Below are 12419 nucleotides of genomic sequence, written 5' to 3'. Positions count from 1 at the left end.
TTAATTCCTCGTTGAGTTCGTGGAGCACACAGCCGGGGACACCATCAGGTCCCATGGATGCTGTGTTTTTGCTTTGGAGAGAGCAGTTCTCACTTGGGCGTTGGAGATGTTTGGGGGCTGCAATCGCTGGTATAGATATCTCTCCTTTGGGGGAGGGGAGAAGTTTGCACTGAACCTGTCAGCCAGTATGTTGGCAATGTCTGTAGGATCAGTAATCTTCACATCATTTTGAACTAGTTCTGAGCATATCTGGGAGTTTCCTCCCAGATTTCTAACATAGCTAAAGAAGGCCTTATGATTGTCTTTTGAGTCTTTAGCTATTTTTCTCTCAAAATTTGCTTTGGATGATTTTATGAGAGCTCTTTTACTTATAGTGATCAAGGGTGTCTTACCTTTTAAGGATTTTGCTCTATCTTGTAGTAGCTTCCTTCTTTTGTTGTAGAGTTTGTTTATGGCTGGGGTCCACCAGACTGGACGCTTGCCTTTGGTACAAAGAGTCTTTGTTTTGCTTGGGATTGCCTTATCCATGCAGTCCTGCAGGTGCTGGTAGAAGGCATTTGTAAGTGAAAAGCCTAGGGCTTGTCCGGGATTTGAACCCGGGACCTCTCGCACCCAAAGCGAGAATCATACCCCTAGACCAACAAGCCACCCTTCTTGCAAGCCCAAAATTCACAGGGTGTTACAATGTCTCTTATTTTTCAGGTCATCTAATTTCTCCAGAAGCCATTGAATAAAGTCAAATAAATAAGGAATTGTTTATCAGCTGTTGTTACCTGTAATCATAGACCTATTACTGAACTTTCCAACTGAGCTGTCTAATCTGTGACTTCATCAACAGTATCTTTAAACTGCTCTATTTGGGACTGCATATTAAACTGGATTATCTCCATTTATATGCTTAATTTGTTAATGGTAACAATAAGGTATTCCAAATCTGCAGCAAGATCTGATGTTGACAATTCTGCTTGCTACTAATGAGATCTATGGTTGTTTCCATCACTGTAGACTCTGGGAATGCCATGTACTTGGCTCCTAATGTGCTGGTATTTTTATTTTATTTTATATTTGTTAACCGGGGGTGTCTGACTGAGCCGAAAAGACCCTTTTTCAGCAGAGGCCCAGGGAGAAAAGCTCCACAAAGAAAAATTACAGAAAAATTTAGTTATTTAGACATGATCAGTATACACACAAATTACAGGAGACATGTTTTTACAGTGGTATGCGGCACATAAACAGTTACAGTGGAGAGAACAAACAAAAAATATTAATTTTAAAATAAAGGTAATTAATAGATTTGTGGTGTACAGCTGAAATTTGGAACATAGGTAGAATGCATACATAGTACACAGGTACAGTACATATATTGTAGATTAGCCAGTGTTTGTGAGTAAGATTGAAAACTATTACCAAGTGCTCTAGATTTTGTTTGTATGTGTTATCTGCTTTCACTAGCCTGGGGAGCAATCATGGCACTGCCAACTTTTCCTTGAGATGTTGCCTGATGAGGTCTTTAAAGGAGGCTTTGGATGATGTGTTTTGAATGCTTGTAGGGATAGAGTTCCATTTTTTAGCCACCGAACTACTATATAGTGCATCTCCAAAGCTATTGTAGCTGTTGGTGACTTCTAGTAGTAGTTTGCTTGATGATCTAAGAGGCCTTTTGACTGAGTGACGTTGTACTAGGTGTTTGAGGGCAGGACACTTATTGGGGAGGTAATAGATAGAATGACAGAGGCAGAGCTGATTGTAGGTTAGGAGGTTGGGCAGTTCAAGCCAGTGGAGCTGTCTCAAAGCAGTACAGGGATGAGTTCTATATGAGCAATTTGCAGCAAAGCAGGCAATTCTGTTATAGCAGGCTTCCATTTTGCTTAGTTCAGTTTTGTTGAGATTAGCCAGAATGGGAGATGCATAGAGTAGGGTGGATAGAAGTTGGGAGCGAGTAATGGCTGATCTTGTGTTGTTGGTAAGAAATGGTTTGATACGGTAGAGCGACCCCAGTTTGGCATGTACTTTTTTAATAGTTAAGTTGAGATGACTATCAAATTTTAGGTGGGAGTCTATGGTTATTCCCAATAGCTTAGCCTGTGCCACTGGAGCAATTGGAGTAGCGTTAGTGGAGTAGATAGTGAATTGACTGTTAGTGTTTTTGTTAGAACTGGTTATAATCATAAGCTGAATTTTTTTTGGATTGAGGATAAGTTGGGCTTTGGTAAGGTAGTTTTCAACGTCAGAGAATGCTAGTTGAGTTGTTTGCAGGAGGGTGGGAATGTTTTGTGCAGCACAGATTAAGGTAGTGTCATCTGCATACTGAATTATAGATGCATGCTGTGTGGAGGTATGGAGGTCATTTGTGAAGACTGTGAATAGTAGTATTATCCATGACCTGTCCTCAATATTTTTCTAGACAAATTTTTGTTTTTGTTTTTGACAAGAGCTTCTTGGGCAGCATACTCAGGTGATATCAGGAGCTAATAGTACCTCTGAATACTTTTATAAGACTTAAAATGATCAAATGTAATAAAGCCTTGAACTACTTCACTGTAGTGCTCATCTGACCACTAGACCAGTAGTCCAGTTATTTTGAATATTTTGTTTAGTATACATCATTTTTAGTATATTTTATTCATCACTATCCTTATCTGACTACTATAAACCAAGCTACTCTCAAGAAACAACAGATGATAGCTTTCATGCAGAAATGTGGTTGGACTTGTTAGTTTGCATCATTTCCTTCTGGATGTAAGCACACAGTGATATCAGTGTGCATACACTCTATTACAGTGAATGCACAACATGGTGTCTGATTGTTTCTTTGAAATAATTTTTATATTCCTGTTTCAGTATTTCCTCTGGGAAGCAATCCATCAGTAACTGTTCCCCATTCCTCACCCTGAGATTGATGAGTTGATCTAAGGCTACTGTTTACTCCAGCTAGTCCACTGACACCTGACATGCTAGCTGAACCTAGGTGACAACATAGCAAAGGGAAATAGCCTCTGCAACAGTAAGATGGCTAAAAACTAGGACAGTTTTAGGTGGAAATAGGCCAATGCAGAGACCACACTAGATGAAAGCAGTAGGATGGCACTATTCATATTGACAGCATCTAGATATGGAAACAGGAAAATATATTTATCCAGGCCTATGGATTGATGCTGAATGAGATGCCAGTACCACTGGATCAGAAAGATTTAGTCTACTGGACAAAAAGCATTTTGAAAGAACAGATTCCTGTTTTAGCAAGCTATTCATTATATTAAAGGAATTATGAAGGTGCATAGGTGTTTACTAGGCTAATGACCACAAGAGCCTTTTTAAGTCTAGCCATGCATCCCAAATTTCTGACAAATTCCGGTACCCTTGATAAGTGTAAGCAGGCTCTTGGGAGATGAAACATTTACAAACGGGCCTGGGAGGTGAACCATTTACAGGCTGTCTGTACCCATTAGAGACATAGGTGCCAAACCAGGGATGAATTTCCTGTTCTCCATCCAGTTGTCCATGTTACCCTCAAACTGGATTAGGGAGGAACTCTGCTTCTCATGGATGACACATGAGCCTGTCCCAGAAAAGAGGCAGTGTCTGGAATACGCAACTGTTTCTAAAGCAGGTTCTATTTACATAAAGGTTTAAGTCTTTGGAATGGGCATTTCTGGTGCTGTTTGTTTTGAGGATATGCAGGAGGTCCATCACGGTGTGGTCTGACAATGCCTTGTATGCCTGGCATAGATATCCCCTCACCAGCCTGTAGGAGACAGAATATAGGGATAGGGCTTTGAGGCAGACTGCAAAGGACATGTTACTTATGCCCTGTATTCTTTCAGTGAGGAACCTCTGTGGACGTTCCAATTGTTGGATATCTCTGGTTAGGTACACACCAAAGGGTTAGGTACATACCAAAGGGGGCATTGTACTCAATGATATGTCTAATGAATGCTGAATACAGTGTAACAATGACTTCCTTGGACCTAGATGCCATACCTTTGTTTATAAGTTGTACAACGTACAATAATTTCTTCACTGCTGTAGACACATGATGATCAAAGGCTAGATTACTGTCTGCGTGTGTCCCCAAGTCCCTGACTACTGGGTCAGCTCTTAGGGGTATGTTGCCAATATAGTTTCTAGGGGTGAATGACTTCCCAAAGGGTACTATTATGCATTTCTTGGCATTTAGTTTTAGTCCATGTCTCTGACACCAGTTATTTGTCTGTCAACCCTTTCTGGAGAGCATTTGTGTCAGTGGGAGATTCTATGACTGCTCCTAATTTCCAATCATCTGCAAATTTAATCAGCCAGAGGCCATTGGCATTGCCCTTGACTGCAGAGAAATAAATGCCAAAAAGGAGCGATTCCAGGACCAATCCCTGAGGGACTCCACATGTGACTGGCCTCTTTGTAGAGGTGAATCCCCCAATTCTGACTTCCAGGGTAATGTCTGTGAGCCAGCTGGCTATCCACTGGGTGACATACGGGTTTATACCTAAACTCTTGAGATGTTCAGCATAATGGAATATTGTGTCAAATGTCTTGGCCAGGTCAAGGCAGGCAATATGAACCATTCTGCCCTCATCCATTGCTTTGATGACCTTCTCAAAGAAGTCCTCCAAGTTGAGTAGCTATGATCTGCCCTTTACAATACCAAGTTGAGTTGGGTCTAGTGTCTGGAGGCTACCTATTATTGATCATTTCTATGATAATTCTTTCCATGACTTTGCATATCAGACTGGTAAGACATAGGTCTGTAGTCTCCAGAGTCTGTAGATGGCCCACCATTGTGTAGAGTGATGACTGTTGCTGTTCTCCATTCATGACACATGGAGCCTGTTTGGAGGCTACAGTTAAATAGCAATTCCAGAGGTGATCTTTCATGCTATTTAGAAGGAATCCTGGACACACTGATGCAGTGTTCTTGGCCTTAGAGAGAGACAACATTAAGGATGTATTCCGTTTGACTTTGGGGTGAATCAGTTAGTACAAAAACATCATCATTTTATTCTTGTTATCAAATTTGCACAATTTTCTTGATGTGTACTTCATTAAGTAAACATTGTACTACTATTACTACTACTACTACTATTACTACTACTACTACTAGTACTACTACTAGTACTACTACTACTACTACTACTCCTACTACTACTACACAATGACTCCAAAAGATAGGCAGGCCAGCTTCTACAAGTTCTGAAGTCTTCTGACTGTTTTATCAATATAAATAGAACAGATGATACCCTTTTTTGTTTTAATGGGGTTTTGTGTATCTCTAGTGACAGATAGTTAAATAATTTAAAGCATAGTAAACAATGCCAGAGTGAAGACAGTGCATGGTGTTTAATTTTTTCAGTCTTGACAAGTTATGATATGTTTTGTTTCTTTCCATGACAGTGGCATAAAATCAGTGAATAGCCAATTAAGTAATCTGATAAGACCAAAAAAAGAAACAGCTTGTGAGGACAGCTGGCCTACCACAAGTCTAAACTGGACTTTTTTTTTAAGCTGGGCTATGGTGGTAACAACTGCATGGTCAGTAGTCCCATAAAGTGAGCCAGTATGCAGAAGTGCTTTTTAATATTTGTTTTTAGGACTGGACGGCGCAGTGGTGCAGCGGAAGTGTTGTCGCCTCACAGCAAGAGGTTACCCGGTTCAATTCTTGGCTGGGGTGGAGTCTGCATGTTCTCCCTGCATTCGTGTGGGTTTCCTCTGGGTGCTCCGGTTTCCTCCCATGTTACAAAGACATGCATCTGGAGCATTTCTCCCTGGGCCACCGCTGAAAATTGGCTTCGTTCCAAGTCGGACTTTTCCAGTTAAAAAAATAAAAATAAAACATTTTTAGCACATTACTTGCCTGATCATTATCTTCAGCACTGACCAGTCAGGTTATTTATTACTTTACTTATTCCTCCTATGCTGACAGAAGTAGCAACCTATATCACCTTGGGGGGGATCCATTGGGCCCTGTTGAGATTTCTTCAGAACAGTCTTCCTTTCCCTGCTCTCTGGCAGTGAGAAATGAGGGCCAGTATCAGGAGGCTGACATTCTGGACAGGTTTGGGATTTTTTATTTGGTATGGTACCCTTTCTCTGGTAGCCAAGCAGTTTGCTGGCACAGCGCAGGCTGTGATACTGACATGGGAGTGTGTGCATCCATACACACAGCTTGTCTACAGTACCTATTCACTGCTTGATAAGCTGAGCCTCCATTCCATTCCTGTAAGAACAAGCATCTCTACTCCAGCAGGTGATGATCATACATTGATAATATTGCTAGATTTGCCACTAGCTCCCCTTTTTGAACCCACCACTGCCAAAATCTGAATCAACTGGGTTGGCTTGAATTGCATAATCAAATCTTATTCCATCAACTGATTATTGCCCATAAAACCCTTTATCACCCAGATAAAACACCAATTCTCACAAGTCTAATCAGCCCATATAAAAATCTTTCAAACCTACGCTCAGCTAATAAACTTCTTATATCCGGACATAAACCCAACAATAAAGCAGGAGATTACCTTTTCTCTAACACTGTAGGGAAACGTTGGAACCTACTTCCTAGTGAACTTACATCTTTGTCCTCTACTAGACTTTTCAAAAAGAAACTCAAATCACACCTTACCAGCCACTGGCTATGTCCCTGTACTAACCTTGACTAAGACTTTCTCTGTCCATTTTCATCTTTATCAGTTTTTCCTATGCTATTACTCACTTTAGTGCCACTTTAAGCTCTCTACCTTCTAGTTGTACTTATTGTACCCAGGAAAGCCAGAATTGACATCTCTCTGTCTCTTTTATGACCCCCCCACTAACTCTCCAATCCTATTTTAATTAGTCTGTTCTCATGTTACTAACACTTAACCTTGAGCTGGGAATCAAAAAGGGTTATCTTAACTCATGTTTGTTCTACATGTTCTACTGTATTCCATGTATGCTAAATTGCCTTGTCACACCTGTTTTTTGTCTGTCAAGCTATTTGTAACTTTAATGTTCTGTAACTGAAGTTTTAATGTTCTGTTTCTTTATCTGTTTTATGTGGAGCTTTTGTCCCTTGGCCTCTACTGAAAATGGACATATATCCAGTTAGACTAGCCCGGTCAACAAATGTAAAATAAAATAAAATAAATTGATATCTGCCCACCTCCCCTCTCTCATACAGTGGGCAAGCTGGCATTAACTGCTCACTCACATTCTTGCCAGGTTAACTCCTCCAGAACCCAGGCATGCTAATCAAACACTGATGCTGCAATCGCGGATTCATCCTTCTATGCCAAATAGTAGGCTGCATTTTCCTTAATGTAAGCAACAGAAAAGTCATTCAACTAAGTACTAGCTAAAGTGATAGACAGCATAAAACTTGCTGGAATCTAAGGACACTATTGTAAAGAGGGCTTTCAGAGGCAGAGTAGCAATGGGTTATGAGGCCTGGGGTTTCGTAGCTTTGTAGTAAACTGAGATTTATTAGCCAGTATAATTCCAATTCCTTCTCAACCTTCATAATTATAATATAGATAACACCCCTCTAAGCTCAAACTCAGTGGTGTAAGACTTGGGAACATTGGTTGACAGCAATCTAAACTTTGATCGCCATATGTCCGTAGTGGTAAGAAAAGCATTCTACACTGCGCATCTCATAAATAAGGGCTTTGCATCCAAGACCAGGGAGGTTATAACTCCACTGTACTAGACCCTTATCAGACCACTAATTGAGTACAATGCTTCCTTATGTATGTACCTCATCAGACACCAGCAGGAACTGGAGAGACCACAAAGGTTTCTAACCAACAGAATCCATGGCCTCCAAAAGATGACATACATGGAAAGTCTGAAAGCCCTGTCAGTGTACTCTGTATCATACAGGCTGCTGACAGGTGGTCTGTGCCTGGCCTATAGAGGAGTCTCAGACCCTGCCCTAATGGAAAGGCTGCATATCTGAAAATCAAATGGAACAAGAATAACTTGCTCCAGGGATGTCAACCTAGAATTGTGAGTTAAGATAGGCTGGATGGGTCTTGGTCAGCCATGGCACAAAATAACTCTCATGGCTGTGTGGCTTGAGGCCCCACTTGACAGTTCTCTCCCCCTGTAGAGGGAAATGAACAGTGCTGGGTTTGAGAGGGGGAGATTTAATGATCGCAAGCCATGGGGCAAAACACATAGAATAAAAATGACCTGCTTCTCCCTTTTAAAAGAATTAAGGCACCAGCAAAAGAAGGCTATTAGTGTAGTGAAAGACTTTGCAATGAAATGACAAGTTACAGGGAAGTGCTCAGCCGGCAAGAGAGGTGAGACCAAAAAAGTAACAGAGAAAGAGAGAGAGAGAGAGAGAGAGATGTGGAAAAACATGGTCATCTCAGTATGACATCCTGCTAGAATGCTGGTTAAGCTATGACAACCACAACTGTTTAGATATAGTTGCACTGAGCAAGAAACTGGATTACTTTTGTTAACCAGATAACCAGTCAGATGACTAGGGCTGACAGAGCTGAATAAGTGTGTATGGATAGTCAGCATATGACAGGAAGCCAATGTTAATCTTTCATAGAAGCAGAGACACATTTCCAGAGTCCATGAGTGGTGGTCTGAAACTTCCAGCCCAAACAAGTTATTTCTCACTTGTGAGCCATGTAAGTAGGTATGCTTCAGTTGTGTTTGCACCTCTTTACATTTTATTTTGCTTAACTTATTTTTATAGTTGGGTGTTGGTGGGGAGTTAAAAATCAAGTCCATAGTAAACAGACTGATAAATAAAGCACAGCTGGATGTGTCATATGCATAGCTGAATCATTATAAAATACCTCTCTCAAAGATATGTAAATGTTACATCAGCAAAAGCACTGCCTCATGTCTAGCATAAGTAGTCAAAATCAAATTTGGTTGGAACTTGGTTATCATTTCAATTACAGATATAGTACATATAACCATCATTTTTCTGTCAATTACAGATATGCTGTTATTTGCTCCACATGAGAAATCTACAATTCCAAAACAATTTGACTTCAGTAAATTTTGGAGACAGCAGGTTGTACACAGGTAGGGAAACTGACATGACAGAAAAAAAACTTGCAAAGTTCATTAATTTAGACATTGCTATTGGCTAGAAAGGGGAGAAGAGGTGGGAGAAAATAGTCAAAGAGCAGTGTGGTTACCTTGACACACCTCTCAACTGTCCAGATTTTTGCCTCATATTTTTGGCCCGTTTCTCCAAAATTTGTGTTTTTAGCACAAGTCATTGGCAAATCATAGAGGACTGAAGTCAGAAAATAATGTCATAGACTTGAGTTTAAACTTTAAGCCCTTAAAAAAATCAGGCTAATGCAAAACCTGTTTTTCTATCAACTTTCTAACTTTGTAAGAGCAATATTAAAAATCTGTCCCTATTTTTGGGCCTTTGTCCCCCCCCCCCATTATTTATGGCTTTGTCCAGAAGTCTTGCTGTAAGAGGTTGACAGGTATGTCACCTTCTTGGTGCTGATTCTGCATGGTGCAACAACAGGACTTACTCCCTGTTGAAACACAGTCATGTATAAGAGAACTGGGTGTTGCGAAAGAATGTGGAAGCACAGTAGCACAGGGAGTAGTGTTGTTGTCTGGTAGCACAATATCCCAGGGTGTAGTGCTGCTGGCTGGTAGCACAGTAACACAGGGAGTTGTGCTGCTGTCTGGTAGCACAGTAATGCAGGGAGTTGTGCTGCTGGCTGGTAGCACAGTAACACAGGGAGTTTTGCTGCTGTCTGATAGCACAGTAACATAAGAAGTTGTGCTGCTGTCTGATAGCACAGTAACAAAGAGAGTAGTGTTGCTGTCTGGTAGCACAGTAGCATAGGGAGTAGTGCTGTTGTCTGGTAGCATAGCACATGGTGTAGTGATGCTGTCCTGTAGCATATGGAGCAGTGCTGCCGTATGATAGCACAGTAACATAGGGAGTAGTGCTGCTGTCTAATAGCACAATATCCCAGGGAGTAGTGCTGCTGACTGGTAGCACAGTAACACAGGAAGTTGTGCTTCTGTCTGGTAGCACAGTAACACAGGGAGCTGTGCTGCTGGCTGGTAGCACAGTAATACAGGGAGCAGTGCTGCTGTCTGATAACACAGTAACATAGGGAGCTGTGCTGCTGTCTAATAGCACAGTAACATAGGGAGTAGTGCTGCTGCCTGGTAGCACAGTAACAAAGAGAGTAGTGTTGCTGTCTGGTAGCACAGTAGCATAGGGAGTAGTGCTGTTGTCCTGTAGCATATGGAGCAATGCTGCCATCTGATAGCACAGTAATATAGGGTGTAGTGCTGCTGTCTGATAGCACAGTAACATAGGGAGTAGTGCTGCTGTCTGATAGCACAATATCCCAGGGAGTAGTGCTGCTGACTGGTAGCACAGTAACATAGGAAGTTGTGCTGCTGTCTGGTAGCACAGTAACACAGAGAGTTGTGCTGCTGGCTGGTAGCACAGTAACACAGGGAGTTGTGCTGCTGGCTGGTAGCACAGTAACACAGGGAGTTGTGCTGCTGACTGGTAGCACAGTAACACAGGGAGTTGTGCTGCTGGCTGGTAGCACAGTAACACAGGGAGTTGTGCTGCTGACTGGTAGCACAGTAACACAGGAAGTTGTGCTGCTGTCTGGTAGCACAGTAACACAGGGAGTTGTGCTGCTGACTGGTAGCACAGTAACACAGGGAGTTGTGCTGCTGTCTGATAGCACAGTAACATAGGGAGTAGTGCTGCTGTCTGGTAGCACAATATCCCAGGGAGTAGTGCTGCTGGCTGGTAGCACAGTAACACAGGGAGTTGTACTGCTGGCTGGTAGCACAATAACACAGGGAGTTGTGCTGCTCACTGGTAGCACAGTAACACAGGAAGTTGTGCTGTTGTCTGGTAGCACAGTAACACAGGGAGTTGTGCTGCTGGCTGGTATCACAGTACCACAGGGAGTTGTGCTGCTCGCTGGTAGCACAGTAACATAGGGAGTTGTGTTGCTGTCTGGTAGCACAGTAACACAGGGAGTTGTGCTGCTGGCTGGTAGCACAGTAACACAGGGAGTAGTGCTGCTGTCTGATAGCACAGTGACATAGGGAGCCATGCTGCTGTCTGATAGCACAGTAACATAGGGAGTAGTGCTGCTGTCTGATAGCACAGTAACATAGGGAGTAGTGCTGCTGTCTGGTAGCGCAATATCCCAGGGAGTAGTGCTGCTGGCTGGTAGCACAGTAACACAGGGAGTTGTGCTGCTGTCTGGAAGCACAGTAACATAGGGAGCTATGCTGCTGTCTGATAGCACAGTAACATAGGGGGTAGTACTGCTGTCTGATAGCACAGTAACATATAGAGTAGTGCTGCTGCCTGGTAGCACAACACATGGAGTAGTGCTGCTGTCCTGTAGCATATGGAGTAGTGCTGCTGTCTGAGAACACAGTAGCATAGGGAGTATTGCTGCTGTCCTGTAGCACATTAGCACATGCAGTAGTGAAGCTGTCTGGTAGCATAGATGCACATGCAGTAGTCCTGCTGTCTGGTAGCACAGAAGCACCTGAAGTAGTGCTGCTGTCTGGTAGCACAGTAGTACAGAGAGTAGTACTGCTGTCTGGTAGCACAGTAGCACTTAGAGTAGTACTGCTGTCTGGTAGCACAGCAGCATATGGAGTAGTGCTGATGTCTGGTAGCACAGCAGCACAGGGAGTAGTGCTGCTGTCTGGTAGCATAGTAGTGCCTAAAGGAGTGCTGTTGTCTAGCAGCAAAGGGAGTAGTACTGCTGTCTGTTAGCACAGTAGCACAGGGAGTAGTGCTGCTGTCTGGTAGCACAGTAGCACAGGAAGTAGTGAAGCTGTCTGGTAGCACAGATGCATGAGCAGTAGTGCTGCTGTCTGGTAGCACAGCAGCACCTGGAGTAGTGCTGCTGTCTGGTAGCACAGTAACACAGGGAGTAGTGCTGCAGTCTGGTAGCACAGTAGCATGGGGAATAGTGCTGCTATCTTGTAGCACAGTAGCACAGGGAGTAGTGCTGCTGTCTGGTAGCACAGTAGCACATGGAGTATTGCTGCTGTCTCTTAGCTCCATGGTTCAGTGTTAGTCTTCAGCTGCTCATCAGCTACATTGTTTATCTTTTCTTCATCATTTTGTGCATTTTGTCTGGGTAGTCATTTCCTAACTAAGGCAATCTGTTTAGTATGATTTGAAACTAAATTATCCTCATATCTGTACTGTGGAGCTTTATCCATGGGATGCATTTGTTTAAGTACATTTTGCAGGGTTTACTGGTTAATTTGTCAGTTTTGATCAGTGCAGCACGTATACTAAATATGTATAATGTTAACAAGGGTAACAAATAAGAATCACTTTGTCCACTGCTTTGCAGGATTATTGTACTCCTTCTGTAACAATAAATAATTTCTTGTACTTACGTATTTCAAAGTTCCTTGAAATTAGCGAG

The 12419-nt window shown here is 42.4% G+C and overlaps 1 non-coding gene across 1 annotated transcript; it reads right to left on the bottom strand.

Annotated features, from left to right (window-relative positions):
* Positions 1–575: 575 nt before the first annotated feature.
* TRNAP-UGG lies at positions 576–647 on the bottom strand. The gene has a single exon. It is a non-coding gene; the product is annotated as a tRNA-Pro (tRNA).
* Between the last annotated feature and the right edge of the window lie 11772 nt (positions 648–12419).

Source organism: Protopterus annectens, chromosome 1.part1 (genome assembly GCF_019279795.1).
Source record: "Protopterus annectens isolate FY-2018-M chromosome 1.part1, PAN1.0, whole genome shotgun sequence".
NCBI classification, from domain to species: domain Eukaryota; kingdom Metazoa; phylum Chordata; order Ceratodontiformes; family Protopteridae; genus Protopterus; species Protopterus annectens.
The sequence above is the reverse complement of the archived record's forward strand: the minus strand, read 5'-3'. Positions and strand labels throughout refer to the sequence as shown.